General features: G+C 40.9%; 1 protein-coding gene across 3 annotated transcripts in view; it reads right to left on the minus strand.

Moving 5' to 3' along the window:
• Positions 1-21,793, minus strand: part of RHBDD1 (rhomboid domain containing 1) — a 168,649-nt gene extending 146,856 nt beyond the window's left edge. Inside the window, exons 1-2 of one of the 3 annotated variants that reach the window (XM_078147512.1) lie at positions 21,668-21,793; positions 10,039-10,089 (exon numbers count right to left, since the gene is read on the minus strand). The gene's annotated coding sequence lies outside the window, so the exon portion shown is untranslated. The remainder of the gene's footprint in view (positions 1-10,038; positions 10,090-21,667) is intronic. The other 2 variants (XM_020975490.2, XM_020975491.2) reach the window with 2 other exon arrangements.
• Positions 21,794-22,969: the final 1,176 nt, after the last annotated feature.

The following is a 22,969-nucleotide window of genomic DNA, read 5'->3' on the forward strand; positions in this document are numbered from 1 at the left end:
ATAGTATAACTTTTCATCTTTTTATGCTCAAATCTAGGTATAATATCTGATACAGAGTAGGTTCTAAAAAGTTTGCTAAACTCAATTGTTTCAAGTGTTCTATTTTCCTAGATAATTAACTAATTCTTACAACCATTTGTTATGCAGATGCAAAGTGAGATGATCTCTGTCCTGATGGAATTCACCCGTATAGCACTGGGAACAGAACACATAAATTCACAATATCATACAAATATATATGTAATGGGCCAATGAGGACCCTACCCTGGAAGCATGATCTGGGGACCCACATGGTGGCCCTGCTTTTTAAAGGGTGTGGTGACATGGAATGGAGAGGCCTACCTCTCTACTTCTAAGGCAAGTCACTTAACCTCCGTTTGCCTTAGTCCACTGGAGAAGGAAATAGCAAATCACTCCAGTGCCTTTTCAAGGAAAGCCCCAAGGTCAGCACTGGCATGCTCTGGTCCACGGGGTCACAACAAGTCAGACATAACTAAAGCATTGAACAACAACAAGGTCTCCACTTTAGTGGAGCACAATGTGCTTTGTCTGGTGACAACGACCCTGCTGGATGCATGGGGAGCCTGCTTCCAGACAATCAGAATAGAGGGTTCTGTCCTCCCCTCCAGAGCACATATAGGTGTTCTGTGACTATTCCCTGCTGGCTTCCTGTGTGATGAAGAAAATCCTTCTGATTGGCTGTGGAGCCAGGACCAAGGGGGCATGCTGGACAAATGGAGCCCTCTTTTTCCTCATTGTGACTAAAGTCAGAACCGTTGTATGCATCTGAGTGAGGAAAGAAAGAAGGTGCCATTGACGTATGCTTCTCACATAGGCCAACTGGGGCCCTGTTGCTTCAGCCCCTGGTGGGTCCATTCTTTCCTGTTCTTAGGTGTAAAAGTTGTGGAATGGATTAGGCCACCATCTTAGCAGCTTCTGAAGGTCAGAAGAAAGTTCCTATGCCTAGAGTGCCTCGACTTCTGCATACCCGAGTTTTCAGGCAGTCCAGCCAGGGGGCCAGTAGAACTCCCCTCTGGAGTGAATCATGGGATCTGGCTCAGCAGTTAATCAGCCTGGAAGCCAAGACGAAAGCCAGGGAGCAACTCCATCCATCAGGATGCTCTGCACAGAAGTGATTTGATGGCAAATGCTTTGCAGCAACTTTTTTTCCAATGTGAGCCTTCTCTCCCCAGGGACTAAGGTGTTAAAAGGAATGATAAGCCCCTTGTAGGAAGGAGATTCTTTGTAACTTCTGTCCTTGCTGTATTCGTTTATTAATATCCCTTTGTAAAAGCTAATTGGTGTCAATTGCTTTTCAATGATATCAAGGGGAGATATCAAATCTCACCAGAGACTGGTATCAGAGAAAACACACTAGAATGGGAAGTGGGGGTGGGGAGGGAGTGCAAACCAATAATGTCACTGCCCTTAAAACCCTGACAGAGAGGCCAAGCTAGGCCCCTTCTGGGGACCCAAGCTGGGATAAGGACCCCAAGAGTTTATACTACCATATGACATATGTAAAATAAGTACAGAGCTGATTAGTATAGACTATGCAACAGGAAGGAAGAATTATTTCTGATTGAAGGAATAAGAGAAGACGTTCTGAAGGGGATCCTATCTGAGCTGAGTCATAAGGACTATGAAGGATTTCAAAGAAGGAGGGGTAAGAAGAGAAACATCAGTGACAATGTTAACAGAACCATGTATTTAAAGCAAGAAAACACCTTCTAGGAAATCTAGTCCACCCCTCCCCCCCATTTTTTACATTTCAAGTAACTGAGACCCAGAGAAGGTAGACACCCAATCACCCAAGTTATATGGCTAGGATGCACCAAGTTGGGCAAGCCTTGAGCCAGGATTTGAACCCAGGTTCCTTGACTACAAATTCAGTACTCTTTCCATTGCATCACATTATTGGGCACAAAGGCAGAGATGAGGATGCTCTTATGTGTCCAAAGGACAATAAACAGCTCAGTACAGCTAGAGTACGGGCACCTGGAAGGAGCAAGTTGGGAAGGTAAGGTGACATCTGGTGAACAAGGGCCTTGAAAGATGGGGTAAGGAGGTTGACCTTTATTTTCTCAAACAAGAGGCTTGCAAAGGGTTTTAAGCCGATGAGTGACAAAATGAAGAATAATCTTCAATGGACTGATGGAGGAGCAATGAGATTGGAGTAGGAAACATCCATTTGGAGGCTACTGTAAGGGGCTGGCAATGAGGGTAGAGGGGTGGAAGCAGCGGCAGTACAAAGAAGCAGACGTGTTTGAGAGATTAGAAAGTTCCCAACAGGGTACAGGTAATATTTCTGAAACGCTTCCTTTGGGATGCCAAATTTTTTAAATTTACAACTGCTTACCACCCCAAAGTCATTTCCTAAGAATTTCTAACCAGCCTTCCTCTTCATTTCACCAACGATAAATTATTTCAAGTGCTAGTTTTATCACCCTAGAAAATTAATTAATTCCCTCACAACCACGTATTAAGCAGATGTTGGGAGAGATGCGAATTAAGATGACCTCTGCTCAAAGCTCATTACCACACTTATACCATCTCTTCCCTCATCTCTCCACCTGGAATACCTTTCCTTTTTCCTCTGTGCTGATTCAAATCTTAGCCATCCTTCAAAGCCAGTTCAAATCCTGCTCCTCCAGAAGCCAGTCCCAGACCAATATAATCCCCATTGCCCTTTCCTCCTATATCACTTATCATCTGTACCCCACAAGTCAATCACCAAATTATTCACAGCAGAAGTGTCTTATGGCCTTCCTATCAATTGTATGGTGATAGGAAAAGAATTGCCCATTTTGCTAATGGTCAGTTAACTCCAATAAAAGGTGTGGCAGCAGAACAGGGTTTGAAACAACTGCTTAAGTTTCAAGGCCTTGGGGGAAGACTCAACAATCCAGGAACTAGAAATGGGTTACATCTTCAAAATCCTTCAGGGAAAGGTATTAATTGAAGCAAGGTCTTTAACCATAATTTACTGTAGAAGTGGAAGCCGTCTTTCTTTTTCTCAGCCTGCCAAAGAATTTTTTCTGCTGTTTAGACTTTTCAAATGTTCTTCATTGGATGAGTAAAAAATAAACCAAAACAAAATTCCCGGAATGCTAGGGAAGCCTTTGTTACTTTCAAAGGGAAACCCAACGTATTTCCCTTATGGAACTCTCTAAAACTTTCCATTTATTTTGAGTAGGTGACAAAAAATGCATCCATGTGGCAGGCTCTATTTAAGACAAATGTCCACTTCAAGTCCAGTTTGAAAATTTGTACATTTTGGAGGTTGTGGCATGTTTGGGAAACCAATGGATGAAAAAAGGAATAAGTTTGTCATTGTCTCCAATCTCACTAGCCTTTTAACAAATGCTGTAGAGGCTGGGAGAAAAATGTTTGAGATTGTTGAAAGAACTTTGTGTTTAAAATGAATAGCATTTCAGAGCAACAGCCTGGCACTGCATCATTTTTCCTATGCTGGTGTTTCCTATGAGGCCAAATGTGAAAAAATCTGTGTCAATACATTTTAGAGGATCAATTATCATTCCAGGCTTTTACGGAAGGAAGAAAGGTCTCTTATAAACGGAATTTTTTTATTCTTGTATTTAAAAGAAAAGACCATCTCCATTCCTTTGCCCAGGTGGTCTTACCTTGTCTCACCTTTCACCCTGTCTTAAAACTCCTAGCATCTTTCAAACTACACTTCAAATGTCATCTCCTATACAGGATCTTTCCCAGTTCCCTACTTGTTAAGTGAAATTACGCAGGATAACTTCACATTTACTTATCTGCTTGAGTGTTATCTCATTCTCCTACCCCACCCCAATAGAACATAATTATGTTCCCTGAGAACAGATGCTGTTTGCTTTTCATCTGTGTACTCCCATCACCTAGCTAGTAGTAGTAGTACCTTACACACAGTAAGCATTTGCTGAGTTGAAAATCTAGGTGGGAAATAATGACCCAAATTTTTCCCAAACTCCCTACTAATTAACTTCAAGACGAGATAGAAAACCAAAATTGGCAGGATTAGAGTTGCTGACTCTACTTCATGACACAGAAAGCTTCCCTATTTAGTGACAATCTAAATAATTTTCAGTTTCTCCAAACCTGGCTTTGTACTACTATTTTTATTTTTGTACTACTCTTTGGACTTCCAGCTCCAAGGATATCTTGGAGGAGATGCCTATAATTCCATTTGAAATGGAGCTACTGACCATGCCTTAACCCAAATCACTCTGTCTCTCACTGATTGGCCAACAATAGGTCCCAGGCCAAGCCTCACTTGGTCATTATTTGGGTTTTGACGGCTCAGAGTGTAAATAGCAATTATTTCTGTTCTGACTGGGAACCCTGAAGGTCTTCCCCTCCCTGTGTGATTTTTTTTTTTAAGTAGACAAAGTAGGTCATCTTTTGCCTCATTTCTTACCTAGCCTTAAATCACTGAATGGGTGTTGCCTCAGACAAACTAAGACCTGAGAGAGACTTTAGCTTAAAAAAGGTCATTGCATCTGAAGTCATCTCCACCTATCCTGATTTATATGTCTTGCTACTGGACTCAGATGACTCTGGAAGAGAGAGTGAGGCTGATGATTTTTCCACAGCTCTGCCTCATTTAAATCCAATTCACTTGCAAGTCAAGACATCACCCTCCTGATGTCATTGGTCCTCTTCGAGAACCAAAGAGAAACAAACAACAAAAAAAGAACAAAAATAATTCAGCCATCTTTTTATCTCAAGGTAGAGCCTATGGGGATACTGCATTTCTCAATGAAATGGACAACAGCCCAGTCCTCTAGAACAAGGATCAAACTATACCTGAAGGTGAAATCCTACCGACAGCCTGTTTGTGTGTGTGTGTTGCCCAAGAAGCCAAGAATGATTTTTACATTTTAAAATACAATAAAATTTTATTTTAAAATGTAAAAAACATGTTTAGCTTTCACAAAGAAATAGAAATAGGTATCATCTAGGCCCCAAACTGTAATTTTCTAACCCCTATTCTAGAAGTTTGTAGTCTACAGCAATTTATAATCTAAGGCACAGAGCTATTAGTTAAAGGCATTTTTTATTTGGACTTGACTGCATAATGAACTTTCAGTGAGCAGACTCCCCCTACCAATATAGAACAGCAAGGGTTTACAAAATATGCAGAGTGAAGCAAAGCAAACTTTCACATTAGCCATGTCCAAAAAACAGGTGTCGTTCTGCAGCCTGAGTTGATCACCTCTGTGTCTTCAGTGGTTTAGTCAAGAGTTTGTTACCCCTTCGTACAAATACTCATAAATCCCATCAGCGTAGACATGCTCTACATGGGTGAAAATGGCAAATGAAAAAAACGTGACCATTCTTTTATCCCGCACAGGAGGATGCCACTCTAAACTAATGAAATACATTCTTCTCTCACAAAAATTTTGCAAACAGAACGAGTTGTACAGTCTTCTGGTATCCCTACTCATTTTTGTAAACCAAAGGCTGTGAGAATACTCACCTTTCTTTGGAGGTAGGTTCCAACGCTACTTGGGTCACTAAGGGTAAACACAGAGCATTGTTGAGGGGCGCTTTTCTGGTTTTCCATAAAAATTCCTGGTTGCTATCTTCCACACTGTGGTCACTGGTGCCTATATGCATTGTACAAGCCCTATCAGAAAAAAAACACCTCCAGCCCTTATCTTAAGGGTCTGAGGTCCATGTGGGAAAAGAGCATAAGCCAAGACACAAGTCATGGTTTCAGATTATGGCTCAATCATTACAAAAGTTAAATGACCTTAAGGCATAATTTCTCTATACCTCCATTTCCTTTTCTTTCAAATGACCCTCCCCATCTCACAGGGTGGTGTGTGTGTGTGTGTGTGTGTGTGTGTGTGTGTGTGTGTGTGTTTGTGTGTGTGTGTGTGGTGTTTGAACTTTGACCATGTTAGAAGTACAAAACAGAGTATCATTAGCATTAATTTAATGGACTGGCATATTCAGAGATCCCATGAAATCCCCTTGGAAGATATTACTGAATCCTAGCTAAAAAACACACTTAAGCTAGGATTTTGTTGTTATGGTTGTTTAACTATTACTCTTTAGGGACCAGCCAAACGCTCCCTGGGCTCTCTCCACACAGCACAGTAGGTGAAGGTTCAGTATGATTACACAGCCCTTCTGGGAGGGGTTCACTGAGCACATGGGGCTGGTCCAATGATTCCAGGTCTCCCTTGCTTACAATCTTTCAGAACCTTCTTGTGCAGCCTCTCTCCACCTGCCAGTCCCATTAGTCCCTCTGTGTTCAGTTCCCTTATCACAGGGGGCACAGAATACTTTATCTGCAACTTGGGGGCATGCATGCTCAGTGTGAGTCAACAGTATGATGTGTCAGCCAAAAAGGCTTATAGGATCTTGGGTTGCATTAAAAGAGGCAGAAAGAGGGAGGTGACTGCTAACAGTGGATTCCCCCAGATGTAGGGCAGAAAAGGACCTCGGGGCCATGTAGTTCAGCCAATTCTTTTTACAAAAAAAGTGAGGTCCAGGTAGTTAAAGTGATTTGACTACAGTCACACAGGTGGTAAGACTCAGAAAGTTGTATTAACTCCAAATTCAGTCAGACCACATCTAAAGTCTTGTCCCAGGTCTCAGTTCAAGAATATTGATGAGCTGGAAAGGGTCCAGAGAAGGACAATCATGCTAGTGAAGGACCTGGAGTCTGTCACAAAGGAATCAACTGAAGCAACTAGGGATGTTTAGCCTTAAGGCAAAAGTGGGGTCGCAGGAAGGGGAGCAGAAAGCTGTCTTCAAGTAGCTGAAGGGTTATCGCGGAACAGAGATCAGAATTGTTCATTTTCACACTAGCAGGTAGAGTGGGGAGCCTTGGGGAAAAATTGTGAAGGGTCAGATTTTGGTTTGCTGTCAGGAAAAATTTCCTGTCCTCAAGTGGAAAGGGCTTCCTCAGAGGTAATGGGTTCCTCGTCCTTCGAGGTCTTCAAACAGAAGCTTGTGGGGCTCTAGATAGGTACGTTATAGATAGGATTCCTTTCACCACTGACTGAAGAATGCTACCTACTTCCTGACAGAAAGGTGATGGACTCAGGGTGCAGAAGGTAACATATTTCTGGACACTGCCAACAAGGGAATTTGTTTTGCATAACTGAATATTTGTTACAAGGGCTTTGTTTTCTGGATGGGAGGGGAAGAGAGGAGGAAATACATTTATTGTTAAATTTAAAAAATTAAATTCTAAATTTAAAAAACCCTCAAAAGAAAATAAAATGAGATCTCCCAAATCTTCACTTTCCTCTGTTAATAAAAATGACTCTTCCTGAATCCAGAAACTGGCCAGCTCTATAGATAATTTGGGAATGAACTAAACAAAGTGGTTTGGAGCTGGAGGTCCTGAGTTTACCTCCAGGCTCTGCTACTACTACCTGTGGATCTTGGGGCAAAGTACTTGGTCTATCTGGGTCCTGGTATCCTATAGGTTAAAAAAAAAGATAAGCTATACTAAAAGATTACTAATGGCCCTTCCACTTCCAAGTCTACAATCCTATGAACCCAATTATCCAGATTCCTAACACTGGATTCATGCTTCTCTTTTTCCTCTCTCCCTTTAACCAATCAGTCTCCATCAGGTCAGATGTCCTAGATGACATCTCTTGCATTTTTTTCCTCTCTATATAAGTCTTGATCACCTCTCGCTTGGACCAGTGTTACCACCTCTCAATGTTATCTTCCTGCTTCTAGCCTCTCCTGGATGTGCGACCATGAGACCCAAGCCTTTGCTAAAAAAATCTTCATTGGCTCCCTAGGATAATCTCTAAGATTAAATACAGAATCTTCAGCCTAGCATTTAAGGCTCCAATCTACCATATTTATTTCACATTAATGCCTTACAAATACCGTATGGTCAAGCTAAATTGGCTTCAGCTCCCCAAATTTGACATCTCATGTCCCATTTCCATCATTGGCACAAGCAGCCTCGAATGATTGGAAGGTATTTTCCTTTCGCCTCCATTTCTCCTGTTCAACCTTCCTTGATTTCCCCCTCCCCCCAACACTCACACTCCCTCTCTGCTTTTCTCTTCTCCTCCTTCTCCCCTTCCTCTCCTTTCTCTCTCTTCTCCTTACTCAAATTACTTTGCATATATACTTACCTAGGTACAAAAGGTGCTAAAATCTCAGAGCTGAGAGGGCACAAAGAAAGAGCCCATCTTGTGGAAAACACCCCAGCAGGAGTCCCCTCTCCAACAGTTCTGAAAAGTACTCATACAACCTCCACTTGAAGACCTCCAGAAAGGCTAGGTTTATTTGGTTGCTCGAATGTAACCTCCTTGAGAGCAGGGACGTTTTGTTTCTGAATCCTGAGCATCTATTGCAGAACCCTGAACAAAACAGGTGCTCCAAAATTACTTGCTGAATTAAACTGACCATACCACAAGCTCTCTCTCATTGACCGACATTCTGCAGGCCAAACTTCGAGGTCAGCTCTGAAGGCCACTTGATCTCTTCACTTCTTCAACCAACCTCCTCCCCCTTTTTCCAGTCTCAAGGATAAGGATTTTAACTCTTGCTTCAGTGGTCTTCATAAAGCCTCTCTGGCATGCCCCACTTAACAGATCTCCCCCTTATTCCACTCCTTCCAAAGAAAATTACTGAACCTACTTCTGCTGGGCTTTCTCCTAAGTCATACTCCATACTTGACAGCATCCTTCCCCAGCTCAGGTCACCAAGAATATTCTCTTTCATTCTTAAGACAGCCCTCTTGAAAATATCACCTGGACTAATAAGAGATGCAGTGAATTCTCCTCCCTAAGTGACCTAAATGTAGAAGCCTTTCCTTGTAACTGATATCTCTCTCTTCAACTTAAGCAAACGTTATTGTTTTTGCTGTCTGTCCTTTGTTTTCGAAGCAGACCAATGACATCATGGCTAATATGCAAACATGTAAAAAATGTACTATATCTCAGTCATCCTCTTACCACCCCCATGTGGTTGTACCTTCAGACCACAGACTGTGCCCTCAATAACTTAACTCTTTGAGTCCCAGAACTGGGATCCTGAGATTCTTATTGGCAAGTGCCTCCCAAGATCCATGAGTTCTAGCCAGCCCAGGCTCTGCTTTACCTTGCATCCCAGCCATCTTTTCCCCAGTATTCTTCCTCCCCCCCCCTTTTCATATTCAAGAACAATCAAATCAATACTGGCATGGCTACTGGAAAGGTTGAATCAATCTACTAAGCATCCCTATGACTTTCCAAACCAAAACACTGTCTTCCCTATTATTAAAATATAATCATACCATCACATATACATATAAATATATATATATATATACAACACACACACACATACACACACATATATATATATATAATATAATGACTAATATAATAGCCCCTCCCCCAATTAGAATATAAGTAGCTTGAGAGAAAGGCAAGTCTTGCTCTTGTGTATGTGTGTGTGTGTGTGTGTGTGTGTGTGTGTGTGTGTGTATGTGTGTGTGTGTATGCAAGTGCTTGGCATGTAGTAAAAACTTAATAAATGTTTTTTCATTCATTAATTCATTTATTCATTCATTCCTTGTTATGTCTGTTTACAAGCCCTAAATATGCTAGGGTTGTCTTGGCCAGTAGTGGTTTAAATTGGTCAAGAGAACAATTTTTTTTTCTTTCATCTTGTCTTGGAGTTTATTTACTGAAAGAAATAAGTGGAAAGTTCCATTTCTTAACCATCGATTTCAAAGGAAATGTAATGCAAGAGTAAAAAAAGAGAGGGCCAGATCAGATGCCCTACAAACTATACAAACGATACAAGCTACATTTACATTCACTGTACATGTGTCATTTGAATATAGCCTAGAAGGTCAGATCACTGTCAGTTACAATAAGCTTTGAGACGTCTGGTCAATTATCTGGCTAATAAGAAAAGACAAGGCTGTGACATCATTAAAGCAGCAATTAATTTACACAGAACAGCTTCTTGTTAATCAAACATCTCAAATAACACTTAATTTTTTTTAACTTAGAAAACAACAACAAAAAAAGTCATTCACTTCAGTTTTATTACCTGCCAGGCTACTCCAAGATCAAAAGATAAAAGACCACTGCAACTCAGTATCTGTTTACAGCAAACAAAAAAAGCAAGAGATGAAAACAAAAAAGCCTTTCAGCGTCTAGAATCTGGGTTGAATACATACATTACAGTAAAGGATGTAATCAAGGGCTATCAATATTAACTCCTTACTTAAATAATTTTAAAATTTAGACTGTTTGGGTAATATTTCATAATTTGCTCCAATGCAAACAAATGTTGCATTGATAATGGAGCTAATGGCCAATCATAAATTAAATGACATATTGTACTACCGTGTCATCAAGTATTGGAGGGAAATCATGCTCTTTTGGCCTGTTTGAAAATGAACGAAAATAAGAATCAGTATTGAAGTTTTCAAAATAACTTAAATTTTTTTCTGCAACATAACTAATTCCCATTTTCCCCCAAGCCCCATATAGAAATATTAAGTGAAGTCAGTACTTAACGGGATTTTTAAAAAAATGGACACATATGAAGGTTGTTTAGCAGGATGGGGGGATTTTTTAAATTTTTAATTAAAATAAACCTTGCACTGGCACACACACAAAAGCCCACTTTTCACACTAGAGCTGCTGTCAGGATTATCTGGAAGTTCTTTGGGAATTTAATGAGGCTCCATTTTGAAAAACAGTGGTGTCAGTTTTCCAAAATTCACATGCTCTCCTCTATTTTTTTTAAAGTGATATATGCTTAACAGAAATTATTACAATCACCTTTATACGTGAAAAATAATGACTGAAAAATGTAACGGCTGGAGTTTGTAGATAATCTCAAATTCTGTTCCACAGCCAGGTGAATTAGTGCCAAGTCCAATTTTTGTCCATCACCACTGATGATTTCCTGTATCAACTGCAAGCTGGCTCTGCTGCTCATAGGACATGGCTTTTAGCGCAATGAGTGCTCGTTAAAGCTTTCAGAGTGACAGCTCTCGAGGCTCTCGGCCCTTAACGCTGAAGCCACGCAGGGAACTGTAAGGGCAACATCCCTAGATCATGGGCTTCATGCTGATTTACAGATGTATCCTGTACCCAACTTCCTTGCATCCTTTCCCCAAAGTCAATGAAAATGTGCGGCTCCACCATTCACATTATCCCCTGGACAATAGTTCTTAAGGCATTATTAAAGCAAGTGAAATTCCTCCTGGTGGTTGTGTTGAATGTCCCCATGATGACCAGCCCAAATCGGGTAGGGAATGGGGGAGAAAGAAATACGCCTTGGATAACAAATGGAGAGTTCGTCAAGTGAAAAGGACAGGGAGAGAAGGGAAGGAGAAAAACTGCCTCTGTCTATCCACCGAGCCAGATCCGGCAAGAGTAGCCACAGTATAGGAAGAACGAGTGCGGAGATGCCGAAAATTGGCAAGAGACAGAGATCCAAGGAGAAAGACATGGCCTCCAAGGACTATATATAATGCACAAAACCTAAACAACAAGATGCCAGGAGGTCAATGTGACCTTATGGGAGAGGAGACCCTTGACTAGAATTCAGCTCTGAATGACTGATTTATTCAAAAGAAACATAACAGGCAAAGGGTGGCGGAAGGAACTGTGTCCTTATGTGAGGAGCACCATGCATAGATGGAGTTTACCTAGTTGTAAGCAAAGCATTGGATACAACATGTCAGAGATGTAGGCTAGATGAAAACAGAATGAGACAAAATTGCCTGAGCAGCCAGACTAAAAGAGTAGTCAGTCCTGAATGGCTCTATTTCAACTTGTAATTGACCAAACTTGTAATTGGCCATGACACAGTTTATCACTTGTGTCAATGATTTAAAGGCAAAAGTGGGCATGCTTATGCAATCTGAAAATGACATAAAGCTGGGAGAGATTGTACACATAGCCAAGATCCCAAAAGCTCTTGCTGGGCTAGAACCTAAAAAGATGAAATGCAACAGCCCTAAGGAGCGGCTAGGTGGCGTACTGGATAGAGTCAGGAAGCCTCATCTTCCCAAGTTCAAATCTGGTCTCAGATACTTATAGCCGTGTGACCCTGGGCTAATTAATTACTTCACTCTTTTTGCCTCAGTTTCCTGAGCTCATCTGCCAAATGAGCTGGAGAACAAAGTGACAAACCACTCCAGTAGCTTTGCCAACAAAACCCCAATGGGGTCACAAAGAGTCAGACATGACCAAACAAAAACAGGCTAAACTACGAAGTCTTACACTTGTGTCTGAAAAAACCCCACTTCACAGATACAAGTTGGGAGAAAACTGGTTAGACATAGCTGTCTGTCTGAAGATCTGGGGTGTTTAGAAGGCTACATTGCTCTCTCAAGCCTCAGATACTTTATTAGCTTTCTGACCCTAAGCAAGTCTGCCTCAGTTTCCTCATCTGTAATATGGGGATAATAAGAGCACCTATCTCCCAGGGTTAGTTGTAATAATTGGAATTGAATGATATAATAATTGAAATAAATGAATTGTAATAATAATTGCAAAGCACGTTTCACAGTGCCTGACACATAGCAGGGGCTAAATAAATTTGCGCTGAATGGAACCGAAGTTGAAGATGAGACAACAGTAGAAGTCTAGTAGATGGTACAGTGGACAGAGGGCTGGACCTGAAGTCAAGAAGACCGAGCTCAAATTCTACTTTAGACATTTACTTGGTTTGTGACCTTAGACAAGTCCTTTAACCTCTGCTGCCTCAGTTTCCTCATCTGTGAAACCGGGATAGCAATAGCATCTACTACCCAGAGTTGTTCTGAGGATCCATTCGATCTTAATATTTGCTTTAAGTGCTATAGAAATGCTATTATTGTTATTGTTGTTATTATCAGGTAGATTCTCCTCTCTCCTCCTACAAAACAAAACTTAAAAAAAAACCCTAAATTAATTTTAGGGTACACTGAGAGGCTTCCAAGGAAGTCCACGGCAGGAAGATTATGTGGACAGGGAACCTGTCATAATGGAGAGAATGTTGGAAGAGACAGAAAGATAAGAAGAGTTAGGTCCAAGCATAACATACATACATATATACATACATACATACATACATACATACATACATACATATATATATATATACATACACATACACATACATACACACACACACACACCCCCCCTCAGACGCAACCCTCTGTGACCCTAAGAAAAGTCTGTAAGACTACATATTACAGAAGAGCTGCTAATTTGTGTTTATGGATGACATTTCCTTAGTAGGTATACCCTAAACTCACAAAATTACAACAAAGAACCCTGGTCAGGTCATACCTAGAGAACCATGTTCTATTCTGGGTCCCACAGATATTGATAAGCTGACTATTCCTTTGACCTCCTCACGGATACATATTCTGTCTTCTCCAGGTTTTCATGGCACTATTCTCTCCTGGTTCTCCTCCTACATCCCTGGGCAAGTTACTTAATACCAGTTAACACTTAATAAGTCCCTAACCCTATTTTGACATTCAATGTACATATGGTGTCTTCCCTAAAGGAATGTCAGGTCCTTGAGATAAGGGACTGATTCCTTTTTTTGGCCTTTGTATCCACAGTGCCTCATGCAGTGATCAGAAGCCTAATAAATGCTTGTTGATAGATTTTGTCCAGAGAAGGGCAATAAAAATTGTCAAGGGTCTGGTCCATGCCAATAGGAAGTTGTAGGAAAGGAATGAGGAATATTTAGCCTGAAGAAGAGAAGACTGAAGGTCTGGGGATAAGGGTTAATAGCCCTCTTCAAATATTTTAAGTAATGACATACAAAGGAGAGGTTAAGATTTACTCCATTTGGCTCCAAAGGGAAAAAATAGGGAAGAAAGGGGAAGAATTGTAAAAAGGCAAATTTATGCTAAGTTTCCAGAAAAACTTCCCAAAGATGTCTATCCCAAAATGGGATGGACTAGTTTGGGAGGTAGTAGTTCTGCCTTTCACTGGAGGTCTTCAAGCAAAGAAGAGCAGCCCACTTGTCAGTGGGCAGTCCCCAGGTTAAGGCTCACAGATCTTTCAACAGATCCTATGGACTCACAGACCAACTTTGGACCTTCTCTAGCTCATCAATACATACACCCGGTCCACTGCTTTCCACCACACATATCCTCCAACCCTCTAAGTTGCTCATGTAAATATCCAAGTGTCTAAAAAGTCTTCTGTTGGAAGAGGTCATTGATAATGCTTCGAGGATCATTGGGTCAGTTTTATAAACAATCCTCGAGAGATCACATGATCCAGTGTCCTAGATTCTTCACAGCCTCATCATCTCTAGGCTTTCCACAAAAGCAAGGAACAAAAAGTGGCCGAGCCTCCAATGTATCTCAAATTTCTAGAGCAGGTACTCTTCACTGATGGACGAATTTTTCTATCATAACAATAATGGACAGCACTTATACTGGCACTTTCGGGTTTGCAAAGTACTTTATATATGTGGTATCATTTGATCCTCACCATCACCCCGTGAGATAAATGATATCATTATTCCCAACATACAGATGAAAGCTCAGCACTAGAAAACCCCAACAATGCCCTGTGTCTCATCCAGGTTCACAGAGCCAGGGCTTATAAGTCAATCTGGGAGGCCCAGTCAAGAGTAGGGAGAAGCAAGGCATCACTTCCTAAAAAACAGATTTACCACTACCAGATGATCTGGTGGGACATGTACCATCACATTTCTTTAATGATGAGCTCAGAATTGAGAAGCTCAGGGATGGGCACAGAGGGCCAGGGAGAGCCAGAGAAGAACACAGAAACCAAACTCTACGAATTGTATCATGGTACACTTACCACTGACACAGCCAGGTAGCTCTGTAGATAGAGTGTTGGGCCTGAAGTCAGGAAAATCCAAATCAAATGCAATCACTAGCTATATGATCCTGGGCAAGTCACTTAAGCTCTGTTTGCCTTAATCCACTGGAGAAGGAAATGGCAAACCCCTCCAGTACATCTGCCAAGAAAACGCTACGGACAGTGCTGGTGTGCTGTGGGCCGTCCGTGGGGTCATGAAGAGTCAGATGGGACAATGACTGAACAACACACTTACCTCTAACAGTGAAGGAAAACAAGCATACACATGGTCCAAAACCCCAGCACTTTCTCTCAGGATGGAAAGAACTGATGTTGACTACCAAGCTTCATTAAAGATAATAATTTTTACCAAAGTGGTTTGATTAATCAATAACCACAAGATAAAACTGTAAAATTCTGGGATCCTCCCCCAGCAAATATTTCAGAAAAGGCCTTGGTAAACTGTATCAGAAATAAAAACACATCTCCAAGTAAGAAAACTAAAGCTGTCATCTCCTGGTAAGCTTTCACACACAGCAAGATGGGGACAGGCAGTGTTTTTTCATAGGAGCAATACATCATGGCAAATGTGGGAAAACTACTGAATCACTAGAGTACACAATGATGTCTCCTAAATTTCAAGTTTAGATTATTTGCCAAATCATGATGATGATGATGTTTCACATGGCTGCCTGAGACAGTAGGGTGTGGGAGGGGGGGAGGAAGGAGAGAGAGGGAGAGAGGGGGAGAGAGAGGGGGAGAGACGGAGGGAGGGAGGGGGAGAGAGAGAGAGGGGGAGAGAGAGAGAGAGAGAGAGAGAGAGAGAGAGAGAGAGAGAGAGAGAGAGAGAGAGAGAGAGAGAGAGAGAGAGAGAGAGAGAGAGAGAGAGAAAGTCCCATGATTTGAGTACAACCAGCACAGATCTTCAGAAGGTGATGTCATAAAACTTACTGTGAGTCATTCATAATTGCTGATATTTCTATGTACTTATAACTCTCTAGATCAGAGGTCCTTAATCTGGGACCTGTGAATTTTTTTCCTTAAATATATTTTGATAAATATAATTCAATATAATTCATTTCTTTTGTAATTTTTGCATTTTAAAAGTCTTCTGAGAAGACTTCCACAGGCTAGCCCAGACTGTTGAAGTGCTCCATGACACAATAAAGGAGAACCCTTAGACACTGTGCTATAATCACTGCTAAAAGAACACAAGCAAGTCATCATCTGTGGCCTTCCATGGTAGCACCCAAAATAAAGCCAGAAGACTTCTCTTACATGGCTGATGGAAATCCATCTTATGACCTTACAGACTTCATGCACATTTAAAACAGCTCATAAAGGTCTTGCAAAGCACTTCACAATTCTCTCATGTGATCCTCATTACAACCCTGTGAGGTAGGTGCCAGTATTAATCCTCATTGGACAGATAAAAAAACTGAGGCTAAGTGACTTGTGTGGTAAAATGTCTAGGTCAGGATTCAAATTCAGGTCTTCCTGACTGCAAGTCAGACACTATCTGCCCTACCAATTAGCTGCCTCATGATCATAGGTGGCACCTAACTTTACCCTTACATCTCCTTCAAATACATATTGTAGGAGCTAAGTGTAAGTTTCTTGAAAAGTTGAAATATATCAAATATAGTATGTATATGTAACATTATATATTATACAAAACACCAAAACTTTGTTACTGACCTCCAGGAGTCATACAAGTTGAAAAATGTCCCCACTGTATAGATTAAGACTCTTGTCTTCATCCAATTGCTCATTACCAATAACATGGTAGTTTCTCAAACATATGATCAATTAAATCTGTACTAGGTTCTGGATACTATCGAAATCATCCATAGGACTTTAAATAGCTCTACTACAATAGAGTACAATGAAACTGGCAGAATGAAGGGCTACTTGAGAGATCCCCTAGTGACTCTCCCCAGTATGGAAAAGTAAGTCGACTATAACAACAGCAACAATAATAGCAATCTGGGAATGGGAGGAGTTTGGACCTTGATTTCATGGGTCTAGGGAGCTCTGGTGTGGAAACTCCCTCTACATAGGCAGGTGAACAACTCACCTACACTTTAAAGTGTCACTGAGAGGCTAAGTGATTTATCAGCCCATGGCCACTCAGTTAACGTACAGAGGCAAACCTGAACAAATGTCTTCCTGACCCCAAGGTCAGCCCTCTATCCAGGACACCATTCTGCCTCAAAATAATATTAATAATAACAGGCATTTCAAAGTATTTTCCTCTATGATAGCACAAAGTGCTAAATGCTTATTAATTAAAAGTCAACTATTTTAAAACACCATAAAACATGAATACAAACCAGCTGTTTTCACACAACAAAAAAACTTGGAACCAGTATATACAAGTACTGTATTTCCCTCTATTCCGTGTTTTTTTTAATTATTATTATTCCTGAGTCATTTGTAATGCTAAGTAGAAGCCAGTTGCAATACTAAATAGCTTTTAAGAATGATACAGCTGTCACAACTCACAAAAACGGGAAACAATTTAGATTAGAGCTCATAAATTTGCATAGAATTCTCCTTTTGCTGGTGAAACATGAAACAGGCTGCAAGCTGTTATTTAGCATCCATACCGAAAAATAAGAACTTAGAGCAATAGCAGCTTCTGACACCGATCAAATCGCTCACACCAACTTCAGACAAAATTTTAGCGAGGCTCCCTTGATCATCTGTGAGTTAAGATACCAATTCTCAACCTGTCACTTCTCCATTTGGTATTCAAAACACCAAGTTCCCTGACCTTGGATTCCCATCCACTTCCCAAAACAATACGTGAGGGTCAACTCTGTTACCCTGGTGACTGGAATGGAGATGGCATTTAACTCTCAGACACAGATTTTTACCTTTCAAGGTGGACTTTCTTTATGAAAGAATGTCTCACCCACAGGGAGTAAAACTCTGACCTTGCATCTGTTTCTAAAATCATGGCAAGCTCCTTATTTTAAACAAGGGCTATGGGAGAAGGAAATGAAAGGATTATAGTAGAGGAGGTAACAAACATTCTTTTCAGTGCCATATTATATATTTTTGAAAAATAAACTATATGATGGGAAGGTGTTCATTTTAGAATGCAATAACCAGGAGATAACTATTGTAACTGAAATTTAAGGCCACAAAGCTCTAAGTGATACTCAAAGCAAACCCTCTCATTCATGATTTCCATTAGCAATGTTGTAGTATTTAATATGGTACTATGTGTGAGATGATGCCAAGTCTCCAATCATTCCTACTTGTGATCAGTTACACACCTATAGAGGTTACAAAAGCTATAAAAGCAGATACAAAAGCAGAAAGGCACTGATACCTTTTGGGAGAAAAAAAAATCCTCTTTCATTAGGTCACCGGCATCATTGGCTATCCCTAACAATGGTAGTTCAAATCGTATATAATCATAATGGAATATGACTGGCAAGAAATGATGACTATGAAGGAGTCAGAAAAACACATGAAGACTATAAGTGGTACAGAGTAAAGTAATCAGGAGCAGGAAAACAATATAAATTTACAATACTGCAAATGGAAAGAATTAGACAATCTAAACCAGAGGTATTAAACATATGTAACCCTAATCAGATTTAAAACGTAACTGGGAAATACTTAATAAATAAAAATACAAGAGAACTTAGATAATGTTAACACGTGGTTTTCTGAGTCAATATGCTGCCTGCAGGGATCCTTATGTATAGTCCATTTGAGTTTGACACCATTGATGTAAACTGAATACTGTAAGATTGTAAAGACCAAGTTTGGAGGAGAAGCATAAGAAGTCACTTCATTACCTTCTTTGCTAAGGGGTACTATGTGCGTGAAACTGCATACATTAGATTTTTTTATGTATTAGTTGGGCTGAACTGTTAGGTTTTTTTTTCCTTTCTAGTCTTCATTTTACAGGAAATGTAGATGATATAAGGAGGGAATTGAAGGGGTTAGGCCAGAAGTGTTAATTGTGGAAATTGAGTGAACCACACTGACTCAATTTTGTGACTCAATTCTGGGGCTAGCTCAATTCCCTTTCTATTCAATTACAGGTCTAGCCCATCTTCTGTCTTGTGAAAAAAAAAATTCAATTGTGGGAATTAGGAGAAAACCTAAGTGTATTGTTTGAACCTGGCCCTTCGTGACTGAGAAGTTGGACTACCTCTACCTGCTGCTTAGAGACCCTTAACTCAAGACCTAAGTTATGCTAACCAGAAACCCAGTCATACCCAAGTTTGATTGATGCAAGGAATTTTTCTCACAATCGTTTATCTCAAGCAACCTATATGTCTTATCTGAAAATTGGCCCCATACTGATCAAGCAATTATTGTTCGTGTTCCCTTGCCCATTTAGTGGGATACCTCTTTTTCTGATTTCAGGGAATTGTAACTGTTTGCTCTCCCCCTTCCAACTTAGAAAGCCCTTAATCTTTTCCTCCAATTAGAAATTAGATTACCTAACATCATATTCTGATTGTCTTCTAATTAGTTTTATTTGATTGTTTTTAATATATAAAAGTCTGTCTCCTCCTGTATTCAAGGTCCAGTGCCAAAGCTGAGAAAACCAACTGGTCCCAATTTGTTGGGCAATTGGCATTCATTGCTTAATAAATCGATAAGCTCAGAAACTTGAACCTTTGTTTCCTCAGTCATTTCACCCTTCATCCATCACAAGAAAAAAATTACCAATAAAAATTTATTTTAAATAAAGAAAAGAAAAATGCATTTCGCTCTCTTCGTCGAAGATGAGGGAATATGGACAGTGAACACTGCATATAATATCAGACACAATTGATGTGTTGATTGATTTTTCTGCACTTTTTTTCAAGCTATGTTACAAGAAACATCTGGATAGGTGGAGAAGGTGGGGAGAGGTGAAGCCTCAATTTGGAAGCAAAGGTGACACATATACAAAACGCACCAATTTTTAAAAATTGGTCAGTAATAATGCTGAAAAGTATGATCATGCTCAATTTCATCAGGAGGTCATTTATCCAGCAATATTTGTGACAGGCGAGAACCCAGAAACAAAAAAGGCCTCTAAGCAGCTAAAAGCAATGCAACAAATTTCTTTAAGAAGTCACTCAAGCTTTGAGCACAGATGTCAACAAGATTGCTTTCCAGTTGTGAGCTAATGGAGTGGAAAGGGTCCTAGACGTGGAATCGAGAGATTTGGACTCTAATCCTTCTTCCAATAACTACTAGCTATTAGATCATAGGATTAGGGATATAGGATTGGCAGTGACCTCAGGAGGTCACATACTCCATCCCTCTCATTTTAGATGAAGAAAATAAGACCCAAAGCAGTTAATGTCACACAGGCAGAAAAGGAGTAGAAAGTAAAACCAAGATTCAAATCCATGTCTTCTGCCTCCCTGAACCATGATGCATTTTCAAGGCATTTAACCCAAGTCACTTATATTCTTCAAACCTCAGTTTCCTCATCATTAAATGGCAATGCTAATATCTGTGGAATCCCAAAAAGTCTTATTGAATTTTAAACTTTTAAAGCTTAAAGCTTCTCTGCAACTTTTGGGACCTCCTGTATGATATATGCAACAAATACATGCATGTAAAGCATTTTGTAAACTTAAAAGAAGCTGCACTCAGGGGCTGTTTCTACTCCCAAGTCACAGAAGAGAAGGGGCAAATCAGAAGACATTAACATCAGTGAGAAGTGACAACTGTCAAAGATGTTAAAAAAAAAAAAGGCCCTAAATACCTCTAGAATGTTGGTCAATGAGTATAGAGACAAAGAGGCCTATCCTTGCAAGTTAAGGGCCCCAGAGGGTTTCACAGTATCACAGCACAAAATATTCGTGGGAGTTTCAACATACTGACATTGGTTCATCAAGAAAAAGCTGAATTAGGCTCTGTATACCATTTGGATTTAGGAGGTACAATCATGGAAGCCTATGCTCCTCTTTTTTTTTTTTTAAGTTTTCCTTTCAAACTGGTTCGAATATTTTAAGTTAATAATTAAACGAAATTTTAGATGGCTGGAAAGAAAACTTCACCACTCTAGATAATGAGGCTTGCTCACACAAGTATTGACAAGAGATTTGTGATTTTATCAGGGAAGAGTTCCTACACCTACAGGTCCAACCCATCTATCTAATTTGGTAGATAAGTCTTAAACAGACTTACAGGAGACTCAGTGGATAAGTAACTGAACTAATATAGATCAGTGGCCCAATTCTGAATCCCCATCATAAGCTCATATGTCTAGAGCTGGAAGGGACCTCAAAGGCCATCCAGTTCAACTCCATTTTACAAACGAGGAAAGAGACCCAGGGAGGTTAATTAAGCATCAGAGACAGGATCAGAACCCAGATCCTGACTGCAGAGCCAATATCAAGGGAGACTGACTCCAAGTTAAGTCCTCTTTCCACAACCTCTCACTGCCTGTGAATCCTCCGTCATAGAAGTGAATACTTAAGTTACTTTTCTGAATTCGAGAGTACTTTGGCAAACTGAAAACTGTGTGTTGTAAAAAAAAGTGGTTTCAACGTCACTTCTAAGGCGAGCTGACTCCACCAGTCTAGAAAGCTTCCTTCGGTTAATTCTTTCTTCTTTTGGAGGCATCGTTTATTATTTGGAAATGTTTAAAATTCCACACAAAGGGTCCCCACTTTTTCCTGTGCTAATTCTTCAGGGAATGACAGCAGAATTGGGTCTCCCCACATCTCAAACTCGCCGGGGGGGGAAACCCGTGCTAACTGGCGAACCCCAGCTCCCACCCAACACCCGCACTTCCTGGCCACGGGGGGCATCCAGCCTGCCCCCAAACCTGGGGCCCCGGAAAACTGGGAAGGAAGAAACAAGAGTCTGGATTGGGGGAAAGGAAGGAAAAGAAACAAGGAACTCACGCTTTCTCTTTCGCATGCGTGCGTCCTCACGTCTCCTTACACGCACTTGCATCACCGCGCCACGGGGGACTTTCCAAGCTGTTTTCCTTTTTCATTTGTTCCCAGACGAGGGAGTGGGCGTGCCCGGCTCCGTGGGAACCGCTCATGATGCCGGGGCCAACGGCACAGACCCGCCCCCTCGAGCGGGTCCTGGCCAATGAGCATGCCCGCTGAGCTCCGAGCCCCGCGCTCCGGGGCTGCGCTTGTAGATTTCAGCTTCTTTCAGCGTCAGCCTCTGGTCGATTTCAGTCTCTTTCTGTATCCAGCCCGGCCCAGGCAGGGGTGGGGGCGGGGAAGGAGAGCGGAAGGAGATACCAAGTTCTCCTCTTCCAATAACTCTGGATTAGATTCCATTTATGCAAACAGCCTAACACACGTAGTTTTCGAGAAGGGAGAGTTACTCTAGGATGTCTGGAATACAGGCTCTGCTACATAAATACCTGTATGACCCTTTTCCTCTTTGGGCCTCAGCTTTCCTATCTGTAAGAACCAGGGGTATGGCAGGAGTTGATCTAGTTCCAGGACTTTTAACTTTGTGTGTTAGAGACTCCTTGGACAATAGCATGTTTAAACACCTAAAATAAGATCCACCGGATCACAAAGGAAACCAACAATATTTAATTTTTTATTGAAATCGCTGCGTGTATATACACAATCTACGTATGTGTATGCATGATATATACATGTGTGTGCGCCTACATACATGCGTGTGTGTTTGTGCAATAAGTTCTCAGACTGCAGCTGAAGAATCCCTGCTGGTTCCTTCCAGCTCTCATATTTTATGAGTCTATAAAGGTGTGCTTGCCGAGAAGCTGATAGCCTGGAAAGCGAGCCATTGGCCTTTTTAGCGGGTCCTGAGACAGAAGAAGATGATGCGGTATATTTTCATTGAAGGAAGCTCCTCCTCCCTGCACATAAGACCCCGAGGAACAGCCTTGCTAGGAAACGGAGAGGATCCAGAAAGGGCTCCTGACCTGGGATTTCTCTAAGAAATGCAATTACTAGAGCTGTGACTGTGAGTGATAGGGGTCAGAGACTAAGGAAGCTTATGAAATGGACTATGGACTTTTGAACCCGAAGCCTCCGTGGAGGCACAGGGTGTTTTATCTCTGATCTAGTTTTAGGTAATGCTTGAGATGCAATATCACCTGTGGCCTCGAAGGCTTTTGTAAGCTAGGTTGAGAACTTTTTCCTCTCATTTCCATTTGAAAGAACTGGATGTCCTGCATTTTGATCTATATGTCTATTGTTATTTTGACTTAA

The sequence above is a fragment of the Phascolarctos cinereus genome, unplaced genomic scaffold (assembly GCF_003287225.1).
Source record: "Phascolarctos cinereus isolate Bilbo 61053 unplaced genomic scaffold, phaCin_HiC Scaffold_7;HRSCAF=346, whole genome shotgun sequence".
NCBI classification, from domain to species: Eukaryota; Metazoa; Chordata; class Mammalia; order Diprotodontia; family Phascolarctidae; genus Phascolarctos; species Phascolarctos cinereus.